The sequence below is a fragment of the Prenolepis imparis genome, unplaced genomic scaffold (assembly GCF_030444845.1).
Source record: "Prenolepis imparis isolate NDT839.2.m4 unplaced genomic scaffold, iyPreImpa1.0 SCAF_5, whole genome shotgun sequence".
Taxonomy (NCBI): Eukaryota; Metazoa; Arthropoda; class Insecta; order Hymenoptera; family Formicidae; genus Prenolepis; species Prenolepis imparis.
The window spans coordinates 7255455-7279826 of NW_028141163.1; the positions used below are offsets into that span (position 1 = coordinate 7255455).

A 24372-nucleotide genomic window follows, 5' to 3' on the forward strand; every position below is an offset into this window, starting at 1 on the left:
GATTTGAAATTTATTTATATAAAATGTATAAATTTTTAAATCAAATTTTATATACTTCTGGTTCTTATTAGCCCATTTCCTATATGAATTTTTGTGTTTATAAATTTTTAATTATCTTTCTTGAAGTCTTGTGTGCAATATCTTTATATTTTAATTTTTTTTATTTTACAATGCCATAATTGCGTGCATAGTTCAAGAATAGCTAGTAATTTTCCGCAGTGGCCCATGTAGTTAGGCGGGAATAATAATAAAGACCGTTAAGACCCCGCCGCCGCTTGTCGCAGTGTCGTTAAGCGGGGCTCAGTAGGAACTTTACGTTCCGCAGCGGTTCTCTACTTATAGCTCGTCCCGTGACCGCGACAATTTACTCGTCGTTGCTTGTCGGTTATTCCGCGCCCCGTGACGAGAACGGGAACTTGACAAGGCTTAGAATTTTACGACGTCGTTTCCGCTAATTTTAACGAGAAACAGTTAAGTGTCTCGAGCGTTAGAGCGCAGACATGAATGTTAAGGAAGCACCGCTTCGCGGTTTCAGGGCACATCCGCGAATGCTTGCGTTTATATTTTAGCTCATTGGTATGTTAGACCGACTATGTTTGCGCACGTGTAGCACGTCGACTGTGAATCTGACATTTCGGAGATAAATCCTCAGAATATTAATTCCATTTATATTAAATGTTCTCTTATTTTTGTCAATTTTATCTTTATTATTCAGTATTGTGACACTTTCTCGTTTGTTCATTTGCAAATCGCAGTTAAATTATTTAAAAACATCTGGCATCGAAAGAATTAAAATTTCAGGAATTAGATTTCTGGTTTTTAAATGGTTCACTCATTTTTAATTTCAGTGATAATTCATGTGAACTTAGCCCTTTTGATAAACTAAGTTTTTAATACAGAAAATGATTCAAGACAGTATTTTTGTTTGTAATTATTTATATAGCAAACTATAATTTTATTCATAATCAAAGCCATAAAAAATACAGCATTTTGAAAGAATACTTTTATCTTATTTTAAGATAAAAAGAAATTGCTGAAATATTTTGATTCAAAATCGTTTGTAATTGTTCGTAATAATTTTCCTTTTATTTGTAGTTGAGCTGTTTACAGCATATTTGCCAATATTAAAAATATCTCAATATACCCACTTGTACTATATATTTTTTCTAGAATCACTTGTAATGTCTTTCCATTCGTTTGTAGTTAATAGTCGATTTATCGAAGCGAGAGATCTACATTAAATCGATTTCAATTTCTTAACCCGCACGGTTCAGCGGGTGCGCTCGCGCCGAGTGGAATATCGTGTTCCTGATTTTTGCTCTTCACACTGAGTGCGCGTCACCGTATCCCCGAGAGAGATACTTTGTCCATCCTGTCGTTATCCGCCTACGCTGTCTGTCCTTGAATAAGTTCCTCAACCGATTGGCAGTCTCTCACAGCCGATCCTTCCTTCGTTCTGGTCTCTGTTATTTCTTCCATGTTTCACAAACGCGTCTCTGTCCCTCATATTTTTTATACTAACAGTACTAAGTGTAAGCTTGAAACACATTCTGTTGTTTTTACTCATAAATTAATTTTTATTCCACTAACAGTATTTTTGCTCATGATTTCTTTGATATTTCAGAAATTAAATTTCCAATTTATTGCTTTTATATAATAGCAACTTTGTGTTATTAAAGGAAAATTCTATTTATAATTAAAAAATATTTTTTGATATTTTATAATTTTAGATGTGATTTTGAATTATTTTAATCAAGAATAATTTTAAAATTTATAACAACTATATAAACACATCAAAAGCAAGAGAGAAATTACATGTATGTTTCTTGCAATTCACGTCCATGTAAATATGACTTGTCATTAATGAAGCCGCATTACGTTAGATGATACAAGCTGATAAAAATATTTAGAAACACAGTCTTACATATTGTACGTGGAATAATTCCCATCGACAAGAGATTCCATCTTTTAAATGCAAATAATTTTCAAAACTATCTTATTTTTAATCATCTTACATTTACTTAAGTATCTTAAATAAAAAAATACTTATTTATATTTTTCTTTAAAAATAAAATTTTATTTTCTATATGTTTTGTTCATCAAAATCAAATTTTAAAAACAAATTCTAAATCATATAATACAGTGATTTTCTTTAATAATCTAGTATTTCTTACCTTTAATTATTAAGATAATATAAGAAGATCGAGTTGCTTCAAAAAGTTCTTAAATATTACTTTTTCCAATTTTCTTTATGTAGGTATAAAGTTTGGTCGTTTAAGTATAAACTTCAGCAAGAGTGTAACTTTAGAGTAATTTTTTTGAATTAACCTTTGTCCTTTCTTTTTAAATATTCATCTCAAACTTTAGAGAAACAAAATTAATTGTAAGATGAGTAAAATACACAGACGAAAAATTGTCATATATTTCTGATATACTATTATTTTTATTCACGCATTTTTTTATCTATCTATAAAGCCTGCTGACACTAGATTTTATGGAACAATAAAATTGTTTATGTGTCCTATAAAACTGGTTGTAACAATCAGTTTTGCCGTCGATAAAAATATAAAAATAAGAGAGAATATTAGACGGAGATAAAATAGAAAAGAAATTTTCTCTTTGCCAAGCACAAACTTTAGATAAGATGTATATTTATATTCTGAGAGTTACGTCATTAGAGATGTTCTCCAAAGAACAAGACTAACTTTCGGAACAGAGCGATCGATTTTACAGTGCAAATCTTACAACTCGGAATGGTCTGTCCAAGGTCATGCGAATGTTGATTACAAAGCGAATGTACATCGGAAACGCATTAGCAAACCATCGGTTATTAGCCAGTTCGCTCTCTCTTTGACTTTTGCTCATCTTATTTTAAACAAAATTCACTTACCGGGGAAACGATCTGTCACAGATTATGACTTCAGAGAAAGAAATTTACGCAGAAAAGTCAGAGCACTGTTTGTTTCATCGCCAATAACGCAAGCAACTGACGGATTGAACTAATAAAACTGTGAACACTTTTTTGCAACTTTATGTAAACTCTGTAAACCCCTATCTAAGATATGTACAACTTGAAAAGAATCATAAAAGAATTTTATAGTAAAAAGATTCTTACGCGACATTTATTCTTTTTTCTGTGCGCGTCTAACGGATTTTACGAGACTAATAAAATTGCGAGCACGTCTTTGTGAACGATTACGCCAAGGCCATAATTTGAGAACAATGCTAAGCGCACCGTACTATCTTCTTGCCTCTGTGTACCGTACAATTGCCAGCTGTCTTGACGGACCGGATTGATGTAATCATCTATGACAGTCTGCTAGCGTGCGCGACCGGCCGTGCATAGCTGTTTCGCCCATCTCTCTAACACCCATCCCCTTTTCTTCACATTCTTTCTGCATTTGTTCATGTGTCGTTTATCAAAAATGTTTTAAAAATTGTTAGAGTTTCCGGCATTGACTGCAATTGTTGCAAACACACATGTATACTTATTTAATTATGTAAGAAATTATATTAAATTATTTGAATATTGTTTTGTGCTTGCAATTGAATTTAAGAATTATACATACAATTTCTTTAATATATACATCAATTCATATATAAATCTATTTTTATTTTTGATAAAAAAATGTAGCCGAGGCAGACATGTAGAATTACAAGTATCCCAGACAATTAAAAATAATTCGATCGATGATTTATTGCGCTTTTTGTTACATACAGCCATGATTCTCTCCAAGGATCTCCGTTCCTTAGCTTGCCAATCGCGCGGCGTCGCTAGCGAAAATAGTTTAATCATCGTGATTAATAATAATCGTTTCGACTTTATCATTCGTTTTTTCTCAATCGGCGACAGCGAATCACTACCGATGAAAAGGAAAGAGCACGACACGCTCGTTCTGACCTTGGTAACCTCCGCGCTATCTAATTAGTTCGGTCGTGGTGTCTGCGCACGGTGGCATTGGAGACCTTAGTCCGCGGCGCGGACTTAACAGCAGGGCCGCATTTTCAGTAGCCGGCGGTCTTCTCTATGGTAATAAGCGAACGATCACGGCGGCGAGTGTATGTACGTCTCGGTAAAAACTAGTTTATTAATATGGGTAGCACGTTCGGTGTAATCTTCGTCCCTATATCTCCCTCCGCGACGTTCATCCGGGGATCTCATCTCTCTTCTCGCTCTTTTCTCTCTGCTGAGAGAAACGGCACGCCGATGGAGATCGTTCCCCGGATCTCCGCAGTCGACTTTTTCCCTCAGACACGATTGATCGACCGATCGATCGATCTGATCGCTGCGAAATATTTCGCCACGCGTTGACGGACGGTATCGCGCATCTCCGATCTCGGGATCATTGTGTTCTTGCATCTGATTTAACAAGCCTGATTATGGAATGATATGTCGATCCGAGAAGGGCACCGATCCACCTCGCTACGTGTTGCCGACGTGTTATCAAACTAGAGTTATCTGCTCTATTCTCTGGTTATTTCTTGCCATTTTCATCTCTTGAAATCTTTAAAGGCATTATGATGCATAAATAACTTGAGAACTGCAATCAACGAGAAATAGATGCATAACATTTTATTCCCTTAGACATAAAATTTTATTCTTTCTATATCTATATCGAGATCTCTATCTATCTATCAAAAGATATCTTTGAAAAACATATACTAAAATGTATGCACATTCTAGAATTTCTTCTGATGCTTGTTCAAGATGCTTGTCCAATAAAGATTATCTTAATTACAATCTTGCTCATCATAAAATCGCTAAGTGAAAATTTTTGATTTTATATGCTATAATATGCGTCTTGTCTGTCTACTTGCAGTATTTTATTTAAGCTAGAATGCATTCCAAAATTCCACAAATATATAAATTGTACTTATATCATCGAATTCAAATTATAATTTATTCTGTAAGAAAATTATACAGATTATATATAATTTTAGATGTTTATATGAATCTCATATTTCATGTTTTATATTTTATACTTTACATTTTTATTGTAATATAATTTCAAGTTTAGTCACATAACTTTAAGTTTAATATTAAAGAAAATGTGAGCGTATTCTTCCGAAGTTAAAGAGCGAAGAATTTCAAATTTCAGCGAATCGTAAAAATGATTGACATTTTATATTACATCACGCGTTGCAAGTTTATTCCGTAAGTCATATATAGGAATTCTTGAATTGCAAATTGCAATCTATAAGGCAGGAAATCGTAGTTAGAAGGGAAGTGACTAGAAGGTATGAGCCATGAGTATTAATGCGCCGCTAGCCAATCCGCGCGTCATCCACGCTAGATAAAACTGCTATGCAAAACGATCGAAGAGTCGTCGTTCTCTCGATATAGCTAATTATAGCGAATTATGATAACATCCTGTTACGGCAACATCCTGTGTAGAATAGGGAAATGTGTTTCTTCTTTGCAGTAAAACAAATAACAATTAGGAAATTACTTATCACGGAAAATTATACGATTTTAGAAAAATTAATTTTTACAATTACAATTAAGTGATACGAAAAATTTAAGATCTGCATATTTTTACTATAAAACAAATTCAATAAAAATAAGATGAAAAATAAAATAAAATAAATATTCTTGTGTAAATAAAGATACATATTTACAATTTATTTCATGTATACGACATGCATATAGCTGACAGCATGTTAAATTTATTATCAAGCGTTTTATTTGCGCGATGTTATTTTTACGTAAGTCCTATTTTGAATATTACACTTTTTTCGTTTCCTTTTTAGCTTGTAAAATTGACATATTAAAACTAAATTAAAATTTAATTAAAATTTAATTAAAATTATTTTCTTAAGGAATATAATATGTTAAGTTAAATTTAAATTACCTTTTAGTAAACGAGAGGCTTGTTTAATTCTCTTTTGAATTTTTAATTAAATATGCAGATTCGATTTATCACATATACTACTATATAATATGCAGGAGCATAACGAGAAATTATTTGATTAAAATTGTAATATATCCAGTCATATTGCCGATTGAAACGTGCGGAGACTGGCAAAGGTAATAAAATAAACAGGAGCGTTTCCAATAAACGGCCGGCGGACTTATTTCTCGTGTCAGACAACCAACAGCAAGTTGCGGCCCTATCTTCGGCGCCACAGCTGCAAGTGCAACTTCTGCAGCCGAGTTCTCTCACGCCAATAAATGCTTTCAGCGATGATGCGAAGCGACGATGCGCACGCGGTCTTCTCTCGGCGAGAGAGTAGCCATATTTTCCTCTTTTTACCTGCTGAAACGGCGTTAATGTGAAATCGAATAACGGACCTCTCGGTCGCGGCCTTCCTAACTCTTTGTTCGCAAAAACGATGCCCCGAGAAAAAGATATCGCGGATGCTGCACGGTCGATGAAACAATATTTGCAAAGCTAATTTAGTAATATGCTGAGAGGCTGTTGCCTCGTTTTTCCTCGACGATTTCCTCAATATTCCTCGTTCCTCGCTCTTCGGCGAGTCATCGCGAAAGAAACCTTGACATTTGTCGACCGATCTGCCGGTTTATGCGGTTGATCGCAAAAAATTCATTATCGGTATTTTTATTCAATTAAACATCATACGGCGCTATGGTGTCGGTACTGGATACTATAAATCGATTATTGGAAGAAATAAAAATTAAAAATCATGATACAAATTTTTTTTCAAAGGGGTCTTTTTTACGTTCGAGGATACAATTTTAATATCCGGAGCAAACCTGCTTCAAACTAATTTATCAAACTTTGTTTAGCGTCGCGCGTGAAATATTGTACTTGTCGTATATAGCGTTACGCTCTAATTACTACAAGCCGACAGATCCGAGAAAAATAAAATAAGAATTTAGAACATACACACGCATATATTTAGGCACAAAAAGAGTGTATTAAGTTTTTGTACCATGACCGATCACTTAATTACTTTTTTTATGGGATTAGCAATTTTCGCGTGACACGGCAACGTTAATGATTATCCGATCTAAAGTCATTAGTTGTATGCTCATAATTACTTGATTATCGGTTATACGCGGCGATTAATTAAGAACTCGCTTGCGCAGCGTCCTGAAATATTCGTGTTATTTTTCAGATATCTGAATATAAATAAATATGCCCTCTACGATGCATCGATATAACATATTCCATCGCCGGCGAGATTATCTTTGGTTTTCGCTTCTCTTTTCCCAATCTCTGCAAATTAGACGATCGATCTCCTTGCTCCCTTCGCCTTCTCTTCTCGCATCTGACGATTTGTTTCTTTAATCGGCTTGCTCGTGAATGTCGCCTTATCGTTCAAGTCGGAAATTAAAACAGATACATGCACGGAATATATCCGTACGTGATAATAGTAAGGTAACTCAATTCACTCTTGGGCAAAAACACCACGATCGGAAGCGGATGACGAGGCACGTAGGTGGTTACGTACGCCTGGACAAGTTTACCAGCGGACATAAAAGGTAATGCCGCGAGATGGACGCCTTCGCGATGTCGATGACTTTGTTCAGAGCGGGCAGAAACTGTCAGCAGGCATGATACGTATATAATTTAGATCCTTCGAAGCGATATTTCGTATCGTGGAATAATTGTGTATTATATGTCAAATTTTTCTCATTAAAATATTATATTAAAAAGTATAATATAATTATGTATATAAATGTATTCAAGTGTATCCCTTTTTGTTAAATTAATTCAAGATGTCAAATTAAGACGAAAATAATGAATATAATTAATATTCATAATATACATAATTGTGTGGATAATTAAATTTAATTTTATTCGATAAAATAGTCTTAAGATATATAATACCAATATATGTATATAAGATATTATATTTCTTAAGTAATAATGCTTTTAAACAAAGAGTTGAAGATTTCCATCTTCTCTTTTTCTTTGTTAAACTATCCTAATTCGAAACTATTATGTATGATTTCAGATCCGATGGTGTCGCGGACCGGAAGAGAAAAAACAACTGCAGCCTGGAACGCCCTGGAATGCGCCCAGGTATGTAATTTACGCTTTCTTCAAGGTGCGACGCGATAAATCATAAGTCATGCGACCGGCCAGCTGGCCGTGCGAGAATTGCGCGTAACTTTGCCTTCGAGTACGAATTTACGATTCTTCACCGCGGTGAAGATAAGGAGATAAAGTGCGCCGGAGTACGGCGCGGCGTGTCGGAGTTATATGCAGCGAGTGGAAGTAGTAGAGGCAGTCGAGAGTCGGCGGGATAGCACGAATGCACGTATGCACGTGCAACGTGAACGTACATACAACATACATATGCACGTGATGCATCGCGGTGGCGCGCAATCGCGCGTAGGTAGGTAGCTGGGTCGCTAGGTAGGTGGGTTCGGTATCGGTGGTGAAATTACTCTCCGGGACTCGCGTACTTTTCAGGTCCAAGATTTACAGCCTATCGTATGAACGGTGTGCCATACCGCCGCGGCACATCTGCAATAAAATCCGAAACCCTGTCGATCGTCCGTAAAAATAGCTGACGAGTCGTTATACTGCTTATTACATCGTCGCGCGAGAGCCCGTAAAAGGATCTACCATATGGAGCAGAGTTGTACATGTGTTACTAAATGCGTTTCCAGCGCGACCTGACCCTGCAATATAAACTCGTCGTTAAATTACATATGTCGTTTCTTCTCCCCCCGTTGCTTTGATATTCAATTTTCAAGTGACGTCTAATCGAGATACCGAATGCAATTGACACGCCGCGGTCTGAAGTTACGAGTCGAGGATAAATCACGCGTATAATCGCGCGAATCGATCGTAATGATAGTGTTTCATTCTGCGGAATACACGCGAAATTATTCTCTATGACTGCACATTAGCTTCGTATTAACTAGACATCACGTATGCATACGTACGCATGTTTCTAATCATACAATTCTAGAAGCAGGGATAGTAGAAATTACGCTTATATACTTGGATGAGATTTCCATTTTCCATTTCCATTTTCATTTCTAGATAATTATACTTTTAAACCAGTACAAAGTGGCCTTTTTAAATAAAAATTTTAATTCAAGAAAGTTCACATTTGCTTTGATAGTCATTGAAATATAATTAATATTAAATTAAGACAACGGACAGCAGAGTTCCAATATATAAATTATCGGAAAAGAAAATTCAACCGTAAACGTCGAAAGAGAGAGAAAAATGAATACGGCTGATTATCTTATCCGAAAGTTTCGTAAAATTGAATTCTAAGTGAATTTTCTAAGTATCGCGTTCCACTTCGAAGTTTCGTGTCGCGATAATAATTTTAGCGAGCGCTCCGCTTTACCACCATTCGTATTAGCATTTGTATGAGATGTGCATATATTTTTTACGCAAATGGCAGAAATTAGACGAATATAAATCCTGAGTAACGACAGAGAAAGCGTACCGTTACATTAGCACGATACGTCGACGAGCATCATTACGTTCATCCTACGTCATCATGGATCTCGTGGGGAATGATAGAGGGCAAGGGTGCTTCCTCAAAATGCGTTATTGCCGTCTCTCGGTCGTATCCCTCCCGGAGTAACCCTGGAGAACCTAACAGAGCCTACCGCGACCGGGGAGTCTGACCCCGGATCACGATTTACGAATAATAGCCGAGCGCGCGGGGATCGTCTATTCCCGGGGATGCATCGATCTTGCGTCTACTATTACTACTCCCCGATTTGCGCGCATCCTTATATAGTCGCGCATGCCGATATAAGCCGCAGTCCAGGAACTCATTATCCTGCGTCTGCCTCAAATCGCCCACGTCCAAAATGCATTACGTCCATCCGTGTGCCTTCGCGGCGCCGTGCGAAGAGGTCATAGGCTAGAGACAAAGTTCTTATCGACGTCGCGCGTCTACACGATCCTCCTTCACTTTCCCACATATCGCTTCCCACGTCTTTGTCTTCCCTGGAGATTCGATTCACGACCATTCGTTAAAATAAGCCGTTAAAATAAACAGATCTTTCTAGTCGCTAGCAAGTTGCTCGAAATACACTTCATCATCGATTCTCATCTAATTAATCGTATAATTAAAAAATTTTGCCGAAGAAGCTTTGCGTTTAATTTTAAAGTATAAGAAATGTAATTTTTTTAAAAATAAGATTTAAAACAGCAATGACTAGGAAATATGCATGAATCGGACAGGCAAATGGACGTAAATAAATATCGCATTTAGATAGCTTGCGAGATATCGACTGATTTTTCGAATAAAAATCGTGACTGAGAATCGTCCAAACTGTTTTACGAAAATTGCTTTCTTGTCATAAAATAAAAAAGAGAATACAGAAATTGCAGGAAGCGAACAATCTCGACAAAAGTGGAAAGATTTCGTTTGCCCGACGGAATTTCTCTTCGAGCCACGAATAGCAACAAGCAGTTCACAATAGATCTCCTCTGGCCGTGTAATTTCGTTCTGGCGGGAATCATTTACCGTCCGCGGAACCTCGGGGTGAAGGGATATTACGCGGAATCATCGTTAAAGCTCTATCATTCCACGGTGAACAATCTCAAAGGCTCGCGGATGGGCACTTCATCCTTTATCAAGGCAGTGATCGATCTCATTTTCTCTCAATTTCACGTCCTAGCTTGGTAATACACTCGCATACACGCACGTGCAGCGCACCGATATTCTTTCTCTTTCAACGAGATTACTATATAGATGTTTAAGTGGATCGTCGGTCCAATAAAAATCACTTTTCCGTATTGCACTTATCTATCGAAGATAAGATCGTGAGATTGGTGTAATCTCTCTCGCCGAGTGCTATAAAGAATGTAAGTTGCCTCTCTGATGATGCTTCATATTTATACTTTTGAACAATAATGCAATTAAATTCTCTCGTATACTCTATATCTATACATATAACAAATATATATTCATCGGCGTTACAATGTACATATAATATAATTATTAACGTTAATGTATAATAAACATGAACAGTTAGATACAAAATGGTTAGCAATTAGCAATTAAAAAATTCACTATTACTTCAAGGAAATGTAGCGAGTTAGCAAATGAATTTTTTCAATTAAAAAATTGTATTCATATTTTATTCGTTCGTTCGATTAATAAAGTTTATTTCCGAATTCTGCCAAGCTTCTAAGGTTTTAATGCGAACCGGGAAGATTGTTGGTTGATCTTGTAGAGATTGTTGCAGCTAATGAAACATGATCGAACGGAATTTCGCGATTTTACGCTCGATTGCGGAATCGCGTCCTCGTTTAAAATGATATCTACGAGTATATCGCACTTACATTAATACCGTCGCGTTCGGTGAATAAAAAATACTTACATGCAATAAACGTTTAGATGCGAGATAAAATATGCCCGATTAATCGAGCTTTGTATTAGATTTAAATAGCGAGGTGCATTCCTGACGTGGACGATAAGTAACTTCCTCAACGAGATCAGACATCATATTAGCCAACCTCCTCTTTTATATTGTAGTGATATCCCACTACGTTTTATTCTCGCTCATTCGGAACGATGCAACATGATCGTTGATTGCTGATTAGAATATTTCCCGTAAATATATTTTTTTATTGACAATTTTAATCACTCTCTGCTTCTCGCAGCAAAATATCATATCTTTTGATATTCCGCGGATATGATTTCGAGAATTTCGATGAATCTTATCATGATAATTCGGCGAAAAAAATTAAGCAAATGTATACTCAATTATATATATGTATATCATATTGAAAAATCTATGCCATCCGATCGGGAACCAAGACACGAATAAAAAAAATTTGCGGATGCAAGTGTGCACGGTCTCTTTCCTCCTCGACTAACGAAATATAACGACGATAATCCGAAGCTACGGCACGCAGGTAGCAGCAACTCCGCTACATATTCCGGCGACTCTCGCGATGCAATGTATATAAGCTCGTGTTGCATTGAATAACCGCGGGATCCCGTACGTGCACAGCGGACCGAAACGTCGTCGCGTTTCGCGTGTAGCCATATATTCGCTTCATGGCATCTCGACCGCGGTCATAATCCTGACACGCGCACAAATTTCCCTATGCGCCGCTTGCATCTCTCTCGCAAGCTCGCGAATAACTTTTCTGCTTTGAAGCGAATGCTATACGAGACGCGCAATCACTCTCGATCCTAGCGGGATTAAGAACGGGGACTTCTATTATACATATGTACGTATAGCGTATTATATGCGTAGATGCCACACGCTTGCAATAAATTTCAAGATCTATTTCTCTCTCGCAAAATTTATTTATTTATTTATTTTTTTATTAGAAAACCCGCGTAAACCCGAAACGTAATTGCGGGACAATTTGTATGCGCAATAAACGTAATTGCTTTTCGTAAAAACTTTTCGAATTTATCTGCTGATTTATAACGAGGTTTCCTTTCTGTTTCTGCGAATTAGAGTGCTTTTGCAATATTATGCTTCGCATATGGATAAACAGTCACGCGTACAGCGAACAGTAATCTAATAATCTAGAATAGAAATTGGGACAATAATTCATAGTTAATTCGCATTGGACACGGAATTGTAGCATTTATCGGAGCGTTCGAGCCAATAATAGCTAAAAACACTGTGCAAGCAGCGAGTCGGTGTCGACGAATGATTCATGTGACAAGTAATTTATTTCACTTGTACGCAGATACATGATTTTATTTGCATTTGCATCGATTCTGCGGCACGGTAATTTTCAATTTATTCCCGGCGTGACGCAGCAATCACATTTTTCGCTTCAACAGCGAAATAATATCTTTCTCTTCCTGACCGCGGAAGATAACGAGTCCGCGGCATCGTTTCCAGCTGGATATCATAAGAAACGTGTTAATGGCAATCGTGAATTACAACGGGTCGCGACTTACACGCCTGTCGAACCGGTAGCCAAGCGCTTTAATAGCGCAAGTTGCGGGGAGACAGACTCCCCTCGTGATTAACATCCGGTGCAATCCTGATTTGCGACGCGTGTCATTGCCGGACATGCAACAAACCGTGATATCGGAGTATCAGGGTATATAATAGATAGTGAATGCTCTTTTGTACAGTTTGATTATCAATTTTACGTTGAGTCGCCAGCTCGCGTAATGGTAAACGAAGAGATTAAATAAAGTGTCATTAAAGAGAGACTTGAAGCTATAAGTACGCGTGCAAATAAAATATAAGATTACATTATAGAAATTATCGTGCTGGAAATAATTTTGCGACGTGAAGGAAATGAGAAAAGTAGATAAAAATTTTTATTAGTGCGACAGATGTGTTTTATATTTATATTTTCTTTGACGCGATGTGTGTTCAGTGTTTTTCTCGCTCTTTTGTGTATATCATTAGATATAAAACGCTGTCGCGGCATGGCGTGTTGGATGGATGCTTCTTGCATGTTTTCTTGCCAGCATCCCTTGACGGCGGCTCGGCTTTCAAACGGCTTTCATTAGGCTCTTAATTATCTACCGCGTAATATTAAGTTTCCGAACTGTTTAACGCACCCCTCGGCTACGATATAAAGAGTTCATGATATGCACTGATCCCACGTTATTAAGTCTCCGTGAAAAAAAGAGTGCAAATGAAAAGAATGCGCTAATGGAAGTTGTGATTTATAAAGCTGCACTTGTGCTGACTTTCTGAACGGAACTAGTCGGTCTAATTACACGGATCTTTTATACCGCAATGCGCGATATTATGATATACGCGGCATCGCTTATTATAATGTAATCCGGACGCGTATGTTTTTATCCTGCATTATTGATTCTTTGAATACCGCTTTAGTTGACTCTCTTAAACGGCTTGAAACTTTATTATCTTTTTAGAAATATGATATTAAATCGTACATCAATTCCTCGCTCTTGCTGTGTAACAAGAGAGAGCTTATGGTTTTTATTAATATATTATTTCTAGGAAAGTATTATTATTAATTAGAGTAGATTTATTATTAATGATCATCATGTTAACAACAGAAAAAATTGAAATCAATCGTGATTGTGACATAGGGTAAATGCGAGATTACAATATTTTCAGAGATGAAATTATTAATTACAATAGTAATAATTTTTTTTTTTTTTATTTAAATTATTACTTGCTTAATTAATTTCTCAGCATTAATGAAAAATTGATAGTTATACAAATATTAAATTTAATCGAGTGATAGTTTTATAACATTTTGATTCAAACAGATTTTGATTGCTGTGAATTAGTGATTAAAATCAATTTTCATGAACTCGTATACGACTTTAAATGTATCTAGATTTGATTTACAACGTGGTAGAATGATCATTAATCATTCTCGAAACGATTTGAAATCCTGTTTTAGTTAAAAATGAATGCTATAACAATCTATAAGATTTTAGATTAGAGAGAAGAGGAGAGAACTCAATATACTTACATCTTAGATTCTCGGAAAAGTAATGCTCAAAGGCAGCGTGGCTTCCGGCGGATTAGTTTGTAAGAAAGAGCGACTGATGAGAAAACGAACACGCTTCGTAATTATTGAGAACGCATACGGATGTGAACTATCTAATATAGAAGGCGTCAGGATATACTGTTTATCTGCAGGCACAAATGATCACGTAACACGATCGAGCAATTATCAGCTCGAGGAAGGAGAAATCATTTTCTAGTAATATCCAGTCTGGCTGACATCTCCGACCCAATCTCGCCAGTTTAATCCTTAAGTATTACCACGTTCCGCACCGTAGTCATATCCTCTCCAAATAGGATTTCAAATAATTTCTTCTATGCTATCTTCATACGATGTAGGATGATGAATTCTTAGTGAGATTTCTAAGCTTTTTAAGAATTCTTTTTATTTGTGAAAGTAACATACACTCGTCAACAAAATTAACGCATATGTACATTAAGTCAAAATTTCGTATAATTTCAAATAAGCATAACTCCGCTAAAAATGATCGGATTTGAAAAATTTTTTTTTCACTGTCAAGCTTGAAGTCTCTACTTTAAAAACCATTCGTCAGATTTTTAATTTATCCTCTTCCCCCGTACGCCACTGCTTCAAAAGTAAGAACGTGTTTTGTCTCAAAAAAATTACGTACTTTGACGCACTCGTTTAAGGAATTTGAGCCCAAATTTACACGCACGCAGGCACGCGTGGACGCATATACACACACACATACACACACACACTATGCGCCAAATCCAACCAGCAACCTCGTGGTGCGTGTCGGGTAATACTAATGCTGGCGGTAAATGGAAAAAATGTATGGGTAACTTTCATATGTAATAACTCCGCGAAAAAAAATCGTACGAACTTTGCTTTTTTTTAAAATTTGTAGTAAAAAGTTCACATTTTACGATAGTTATGATAAGATTTGCGAAAAAAATTTATTTCACCCCGTGGAGTGCGATAAAGTACGCAATTTTTTAGAGACAAAACACGTCCTTACTTTTGAAGCAGTAGCGTACAGGGGGGGAAGATAAATTAAAAATCTGACGAATGGTTTTTAAAGTAGAAACTTCAAGCTTGACAGTAAAAAAAAAATTTTTCAAATCCGATCATTTTTAGCGGAGTTATGCTTATTTGAAATTATGCGAAATTTTGACTTAAAATACATATGCGTTAATTTTGTTGACGAGTGTATATATTCTCTAATACTCTATGCGATATATAAGTTTAGACAATTGATTAATATCTTTTTATATACAATTATTTTTCAAGAAAGTTTAATGTTTAAATTTTATCAATTTCCATATGGAAATCGGCCCTTTCAATGTACATTTTCCCGTAAAACAAACATGTGAATAAAAATCGTCGATTCTCGTATGAATATAAAAAAGTACATATGTTAAAATCGAAATAACCAATCCCATTAAAAAATTGAAATTGTAAAATATTACATATTTTATCGTATAATATTTGCCTTCTTCTTTTATCGTAACTTTTATTAAATCATGAAATCATACATTGGTTGTGTTAAAGTTTCTAAATCAGTTATTCTGAAGTTTTAGATATTGATAGTTCTAGAGCTTCAAGTATTTGTTCTAAAGTTTCGAAATCAAAAATCCTAATGTTTTAAATTACTCGCTTTACGATTTTATAAATCATAAATTATATAAGCGAATGATACATTTTAACAGAGAGAGAGAGAGAGAGAGAGAGAGAGATCTCTGCTTAATCTTTATTTAATTTTTTAAATATAAGAAAAGAAAAGCCACACACATGATAAATTCAGTAAATTAAATGTATTAAATTTATTCATATATCTTTCTTTTATTATATGTATATTATTAGATTAGAAATCTTTTTTACATCTTTTTTGCATCTTATATGTAAAAGATATTACTTACACATATTTTTTTTTTGTGTGTGTGAGCTCTCTATTCTATATATTTTATATATTCATATAAAAATTGTGGAAATTTATATTTAAATAAACAATCTCTCTTAATTATGTCTTCAGTAGAAAGAATTAAAGCTTAATATTGGAAGAGTCGCGAATTCGCGTTATCATGTTTACACAAAAACAAGTTGTCTACCATGCTTTTATCCACGGCAACTGCTGCATTTATCGAAGGTGCATACTGCGCCTGGACAAAGAGCCCGGATTCTGCTTCGATTTACGGCGTAAAAATGTCCAACCGATTTAGCTGTGAGACCTTCTCTTTAGTCGATGGCGACTACCGCCGCGAGACCTCGGTCCGACTGGAAAATTGCAATAATAACGGTGATTTCGCGTCCATTTGTCCGCAATGAGTGCACGCTGCGCGGAGTGCGGCGGTCGTGTGTTCACGGTTAGTAAATACCTGGCTGGTGTATATAATTTTCCTCGTGCCACTGGAAGTGCACGGTTACCTTCTTTTTTTTTTTTAATCCTTTCCGCAAACTTTCCTGAACGGACATGCGAGAGCCGCATCATGGCAGGGAAATACTAACACTTCGACAGATAACGAGCAAACGTGGTTGTATGTAGAGTTTCGATGTAAAAAAAAAAAAAAAAAAAAAACTAGGCGTATATGATCTCGATAAATACACTCTCGGTTCATATGTTTCGTCTTCTCGCAAATCTCCCGGATCATGCATGCAAAAAGTAATTAACTTTCTATAAATATTACAGCTAACAGTATGATGCATGATTTGCACAGATGTATGCAAATTACACATAGTTTTCAAAAGATTATTTTTTATTCTTTGATATATTTACGTTTTATTTCCATATCGCTTTAAATGTACAATTATTTAGTTTTCTAAAAAATTAAATAAGTAAATAAGATATATAATAACAGATCTTATTTAAATAAAATAGTAAAAAATAAATATACGGCGAATATTGATCAAACGAAGAGGAAAGAACTGTAACATATTTTTAACATTCCATATGTCACGCAAATTAAATTTACCATGTGTATCAATCCATTTTTTAAATCCGAATTAATTAAATACACAACGAATTTTAACCAAATTTTAATTGTAATTCAATTCATCATATTTGAACTCTTTTTACGACAAACTCTGTTTCTGTTTTCACTGTATATTCATATTTCATACTGACAGCTTCCGTTCGATACGTTTTTTCCATCGTGGAAGTTTCAAATGATAAATTACATCTGAAATTCGCCGACTTGCAATTAGACGTCGTGATAGGGAAACGCTTTGAAGTATCGGATTCGATGTATCGGATTCGATGTATCGGATTCGATGTATCGGACACTTGTAAGCGACGATAGAGGAAGTAGGAAATGCCGCTCGTAGATCTCGCTTTTGTCTCGATCTCGGCGAGATCCGATGCACACTTGGTACGCACACCTACGCCTACACCTATACATTCTGTCGACGAGTCGTCGTCGTAAGCAAACGATAACGCAAATCCGTACATGGTATATACCATGGCTATACGAGCGAGCAAAGGCAGTTTCTCGAGCAGGATCCATTCGGCGTACCCTGTAAACCCGTATTCGTTGAATTCCAATTCCGATTTGTATTCCAACCACGTCTGTGCGCTCTCTCATCCGGGGAATATCCAGGTTGCACAGATTGTTTTCGAAGCGCACCTTGCTTATGCGATTGACCACGTGTATAAAGTAGACGTGCCACGTTACAATATACGAACGTCATTATTCCTGGAAGGGTGCACTCTCTCCTCGTCCCTTTTCGCGTCTTCGTTAAGGAAAGGAACTCGTGTATTCGCGCCGGAAGGACGTCTTTGTACTAAACGGGAAGCCTCTAAGAGAGAGATCGTATCGAGCACAGCTATATGTTCGCATGTCTTTTTTGCATCTTGCATCTTGTCGTTTATTTGGATGATTTCTTGCGTGCGGTTGGATTTGTCCGGGATCACGGTACGTGATTTGTTAATGTCACAGAAGAGAGGCTCGCGCTGATCGTTTATAATAGCGTGTATCGCGTAATTGCGGGACAATTTTATTTATTTATTTTCTAAAGAAAGAGACGAAGTGTATAAATTATTCATGAGACCTTAAAAAATGGATTTATACGGCCACGAATCCGTTTCTTCGTATCTGTATCACGGTAATACGTTTTATTTGCGTGCGGAGTGGAATCGCGCGAGGCACAGCGTGCAAATCGATGCCAGGCTACGAAGCCAGGTATCTCAGACAAATCTCCGGAATCGCGATCGAAGGCCATCGGCGGACTCGTAAATCGTGCTTCTTCTTCTTCTTCTCCCTTCTCGGCGAAGATAAGTCCGTGGGGTTCGCGGACGAGTCGCTCCGCTTCGGGGGCGAATACGGGCGCGCACGCATTTACGCACTTAGGCGTTAGTTCGCTCGCACGAATTACGAGCCATATGCAACGCGTGCATATATGCACGCTCGCGCGAATCCCGCGGGTTATACGCGTGCATTTACGAGCTCCGATATACGCGCGCGAGATTGCCCGAAGCTGCTGGAGATTCTATCGTCTCTCGCGCATCGCATCTCGAGTCTCGGTGGCGAAGCTGCAAATTGAACATCTGCCGTCTCGTCTGCGCGTGCGTGCCGTAAAATCTTGATTTTTTTTTTAACCAATGTCCATAACATCTGCGAAATGCGGCTTTTAAAATTTCTATCCGACTCCGTATCTCTTATAGGATTATCGATGAAAAGCTAAGTTATTACACTTTAAATACGGAATTAAGATATTGCTTTATTTGTTCGATGTTTTGTCAGCAAAAATCGTGCAATTAATTATTATATATTATTCGGCTAGTTTTAAAGATATTTTCAGGAGAAGCGATATTTTTATTTCTCTGTCTAATATCAAATATTTGTAATTTTAATATTCAGTGAAATAATTGAAAAACAATTTTACATTATCATAACTTAGAAATGAAGAGATTCAAAACTTACGTTTATGTGAATTTTTTTATTGCAGTTTTTTCTATGTGAACATTTTTCATAGGCTTCAAAAATAGGTCTCATACTGTTGTCGGTTTTATACATCAGATACGCTTTAGATGTCAGATATTAATTGTTGCAAGTTACGATAGAATTACACGAAGATTGTGTGTAAGAAAAATTCCACCGTCTATTAATGTTCGAGCTAAAGCTATTGATTATCTTGAAGAACCAAGAATGCGGAACGTATCGAACGATTGAAACCACACGAAGAGAACGCATCTTATGTGCGTGATAAAGGTTAAACGGGGTTAGCGGGATCATGTCATCATTTGATTGACTTTTTCTTTCGTATGAAATTTTTCGAATTATTTCCGCAGTAAAAGATACATTAAAATTTTTATGCTCTCTCATAAGGCATTTAAAATGAAAATAAGTGTAATTATTTGCGATATTCGGCATTTATGTTATTTCAATAAAATTCAGTAAAGCTGAGGTAGATTATTCTAATTAATACTAATTCTAATTCATTATACATTTTATCTTTGTAATTTCGACTTTGATGTAAAAAAGAAGAAAAGAATATACTTTTTAACTCCATTTTCTTTGCTTCATAAAATATGATTCGTGATAGTAGATGATAGAAAAATACAATCTCTTTAAATTTTTTAATGCATTCGGCAAGGTACTACAAATTCAAGACTACCAATTAATAAAATTCAAGAGATGTAGGAATAATGTATATGGCACTTTAAGAATATAATATGTCGTCGAATTTTATAATTTACGAAGGCATATTTGTACATCAATTAAAAAATATTTTCATGCGCAAATCGAATGGAAATGATGATAGTATCTGTCGATGTAACCGCATATGATGCAGTTACACGGAAAATAATATTGCATCGACAGCCAGATGTAATTTAATCAACTCTCATGTTAAAGCGATTTATGTCAAAAGTAATTGATACAAGAACCGTTGATGTAGGCGATTTGTAATGTGATCGATACCATAACAGATTCGCACAAATCATTATAGAGAAATGAGATTTGCAGCTGCCGGCTTGTCGCGTGAATTAATAATCGTTTTATAGATCGGATGAACAGCAATTTACTTTATGTAAACTAAATGAAACCGTTAGAGACCTCACCCCGAAAAATGTTAATCAAATCGTACGAAAATAGCCTAAGCGTATGATTATACTATTATTCGTAACGCGCAATTAACACACATGAGATTAGAAAACCATGCTTCTTTTTTTGCAAATTAACTGTTGGGATAACTGTTTGCTATAAGAAATTATTACGATCATCGATGACGGCGGCTTCGCGCATTCCTGTGTTTTCCAGACATAAATCTGAGATGACCATAAGCGAGAATTATCAGTTGCGCTCATAATACCAATTAAAACGGAGAATGGTTCTGCGTAGCGGTTCTTTAAATTAATAGATATTGCTTCAGTCTATACGATTATTGGATAATAAGATAGCGGAAGAATTGTTAATCGTTCAGTAGAAGTCAATTAAACGGACGATAGTTAATTGTGATAATGGCTGTCGAGTTCACTTATTATTTCGTTTATATCGTTGCACGTCAGTTCAGCAGAATCATTGTCAAAGTTATGCCAGAGCTTGATGTGGATTTTACACGTCACGCTCTTGTCCAGGAATCTTTATTTGATAAAAAGTTAATTCATGTGCGTGAAAATATCCTTTGAACAGCTAGACATCCACGATCACTCAACTTTTAGTGTGCATATTTCATTTGTGAAAGATACAGGATTAACGTTTTACTATCTATTTTAGCTGAAATAATAAACTATTTATTATACACAGAAAAAAAGGTATCCTTAAAAGAACGCAAATATGCCTTGATGCAAGTATATTTTATCCTTACAATAGCGCCAAGCATAAATAATCTTGGGTAAAGGATAATTTATCCTTAAAACAAAAGACAAAATATTCTTGGTTGAAACTAAAATTTATTTCAATTTAAAAATAATAAAAGTAATGTTTCAATAAAACTATCATTATTAACTTCACTTTCATTTACGTTGACTTCTGCTATCTTGATGTTACTGGCGAGCAGTGCGTGCATGAGCGGAACGGATAAGCGACCGATGTGCCTTGCGCGAAAACAATCGAGTATCGTGACTGAGTTTGTTTTAATCATATAACGATTATAAAAACAAGAATACATCTTAAGGATAAAATATACTTCACACAAACTTATTTATTATTGAGGCAAATAAAATTTCTGGTTGCAAAGAGCATTCTATGCTTAAATGAATCAAATAGCGTTTAAGAATAAAAATATACTTGAATCAAGGATTCCTTTTTTTCTGTGTATATGTATATATATATATATATATATATATATGTATATATATATATATATATATATATATATATATATACACATACGTTTCCGATTATTCTGCTTTTGATAATGCTTGTCTAATTTATATTTAATATACAGACAGTTACTTATAATATAAAGTAACTGTTTGTATGTTAAATAAGAAAGAGAAAAACGTTAAAAGCAAAATAATTGGAATGCCGACATTTCTATGTGAGTTGTATATTTATTTTAAAGATTTATTAGAGATTCATTTTAGAGAGTTCAGTAAAGTCTAATTTTCTTTAATTGGTATATTATCTTAACAAAAGTGTGTGTGTGTTAGCGTGTGCAATATATTGTATAATTTTTGAGCGTACTTGAAAAGTCACCGCTTAATTTTTAATATGATATATCATAAAGAGTAAGAAGCATTATACATTTTTACTTAATTTGAAAAAATTTCGCTAGAAATCATTGTGTATTGAAACATGAAAATATGAAGACATTTTTGTCACAAAAATATAATTTTACACATTTTACATTTTACTATTTTTAATAAAATATGCTGTTTTTTTATTTGTATTCTTTTAATTTATTATTTGTAATATGATAATACTAATCAGAGAGGGTGGAGAGATCTGACAATGAGTCAAAATTTGAACATTTTCTTTTGGTAACAAGAATGGTAATGATTGAGATCCTATGATCATGTGTGAAGCAGCGAATAAATTGAAAGATGATTCATCAAATATTTTGTCCAATTTGCGCGGTCAGTCTCTCATTACGGAAGTCATTAAAGTCTGGCCTTCGTACCACTAGGTCGATGGATCGTTGCTCGCGTTCCTTATAATACGGTCAGTTTGTCAACGAAAAAACGATTGTTTTGTCCGAGATCGCGGATAAGAAATTCGCGAGTTCTAAAGTGAGTCTTTCTATCGCACAAATATCCGCGTGTATATGTATGTATTCAATATCTGCTATAGTTTTATTTGTTTCAATGACGTTTAACGGTACACGAGTAGTTGTTACTTACATGAGTAGCTATTATTTCGCAAATGATACCGCTATCATACAGATATGTATGCCTGTGTGTATGTGTGTATTTGATACATATTTAATATCTTAAAAAAATTGCTAATTACAGATTACTTTTAATAATGAATAATTTACGTTATTATTCCTTTAAAAGTAGTGTAACTAATTTTTTGACATTCACTCTGCCAGTAAGCCATATCATTATTCACGATCAATCAATTACATATTGATACATCAAATTAATTGTTTTTTTACACTGTCACGAATCGATTATCGAGCACCCCCAAATAAGAATAATTGATATGTTTGAATAACATTTAGTCGAAAATTATACGTTATATATAGAGGGGCCGTCCGTGATTTACGGGATGAAGGAACACTTCCGTTCAATTAAATGTAGATCAACGTGACGTTATCCGGTCTTTATTCCTTTTACCCAAAACTCTGCCGTATCAGGCAGAGGAAATATGCTGGATCATTGACCGGCTTGAGGATTAAAGGCGCCGACACATTTGACGCGGTGTAATTATTATTATACTACCAACCCGACGGTAACGTCAGATAAGTCGTCTGACATTATTTAGCGTCTCTATAATTTAATGACCGGCAACAATCGTCAAGCGGCAAGAGATACTCGTTTCATGTTAATTACTTAATTACCTCCACTTCCTGCTGATATAAATCACGCGCGACGCGTAAGAAAGTTGAGCTGTTACAGATACCGAGTTTACGGCGACGCGATGTAGATAGACGCTCGCCAATTTATGCTAAGGGGGATGAAGGTTCACAAAACGAAATAATAGTGTACGTGTGCATGTATGTGAAAGTTTTAATATGGTTTGTCTTAATATTATTAATTATCTCTTGTCGTTATAATACTTTGCAATTACAACATCCGCACAATTGTTACATCCTCATGTCCAGCATATACGTAATATGGAAGTGTATATAATTTATAACAATTATCTGAGAAGTGATTTAGAATGGAAAGAAAAAAAAACGCAGAAATCTTGCGGATTAAAAATTAACTCGAAAGCGAAAATTGATGAAACCGCGCGACTCCGCTTTTGCACCAGCATCAGAATCAGCATCGCGGCACGAGCGGTTTCACGACACTTCGCGCTCGCGAGAAGACGCAAAACCTCGCATCCAATTTTCTAGGAAGGCTCGCTCGCGCGCGAATCCATCGAAGCGTCGAGGGGCGCCCACCAATATTTTATTGCCAGCCGACAAACATGTTCTTTCACACACGTCGGTTTCGAGAACCGGAACGACGTTATCGCACCGAATCGCTCGGCGACACGCTCCGACCTTCTTGCCGCTTTTCTTCTCTCGGTCGTCCTCGAAGTGGAGATTCTTTCACGAGAGGCCGACTCCGTGGAGGGGCAAGGACACTTTAATCCTCCTTCCTTCGAGGTTGCCTTTCTCAAGGAGAAAAAGGAGAGATGGGGAAGAAGGAGAGGACGACGACGACGACGACGACGACGATGACGATGGTGCTTCAGAGAAGATGGGACGAGGAGAAGAACAAGGGCAGGAGAGGTCTCTGATCGTCGGGCATAATCGCGGCGAAACGCGGGACGTGAGAAATGCAATTCTTGGCTGGATGACACTCGCATTCGCGAAATCATCATTTCGTTCGCGCCGCATATTTGTTATGCGCGCGATTGCATTTGCATTTCGATCCCTTAATTCGTCCTGATTTTTTTTTTCTTGAGTCGACACGCTCAAAAGGAAGGAACCCGACTTGGTCCGT

At 36.0% G+C, this 24372-nt stretch overlaps 1 protein-coding gene and 1 long non-coding RNA gene across 2 annotated transcripts in view; one reads left to right on the forward strand and one right to left on the reverse strand.

The window, feature by feature from the left end:
- LOC145936642 (uncharacterized) overlaps nucleotides 1–2987 on the reverse strand; it is a 28285-nt gene extending 25298 nt beyond the window's left edge. Inside the window, exon 1 of the mRNA XM_083039017.1 lies at nucleotides 2891–2987. The gene's annotated coding sequence lies outside the window, so the exon portion shown is untranslated. The remainder of the gene's footprint in view (nucleotides 1–2890) is intronic.
- LOC145936648 (uncharacterized) overlaps nucleotides 1–24372 on the forward strand; it is a 203161-nt gene that overhangs the window by 81199 nt on the left and 97590 nt on the right. Inside the window, exon 6 of the long non-coding RNA XR_014425421.1 lies at nucleotides 7924–7991. This is a non-coding gene — a long non-coding RNA (uncharacterized LOC145936648). The remainder of the gene's footprint in view (nucleotides 1–7923; nucleotides 7992–24372) is intronic.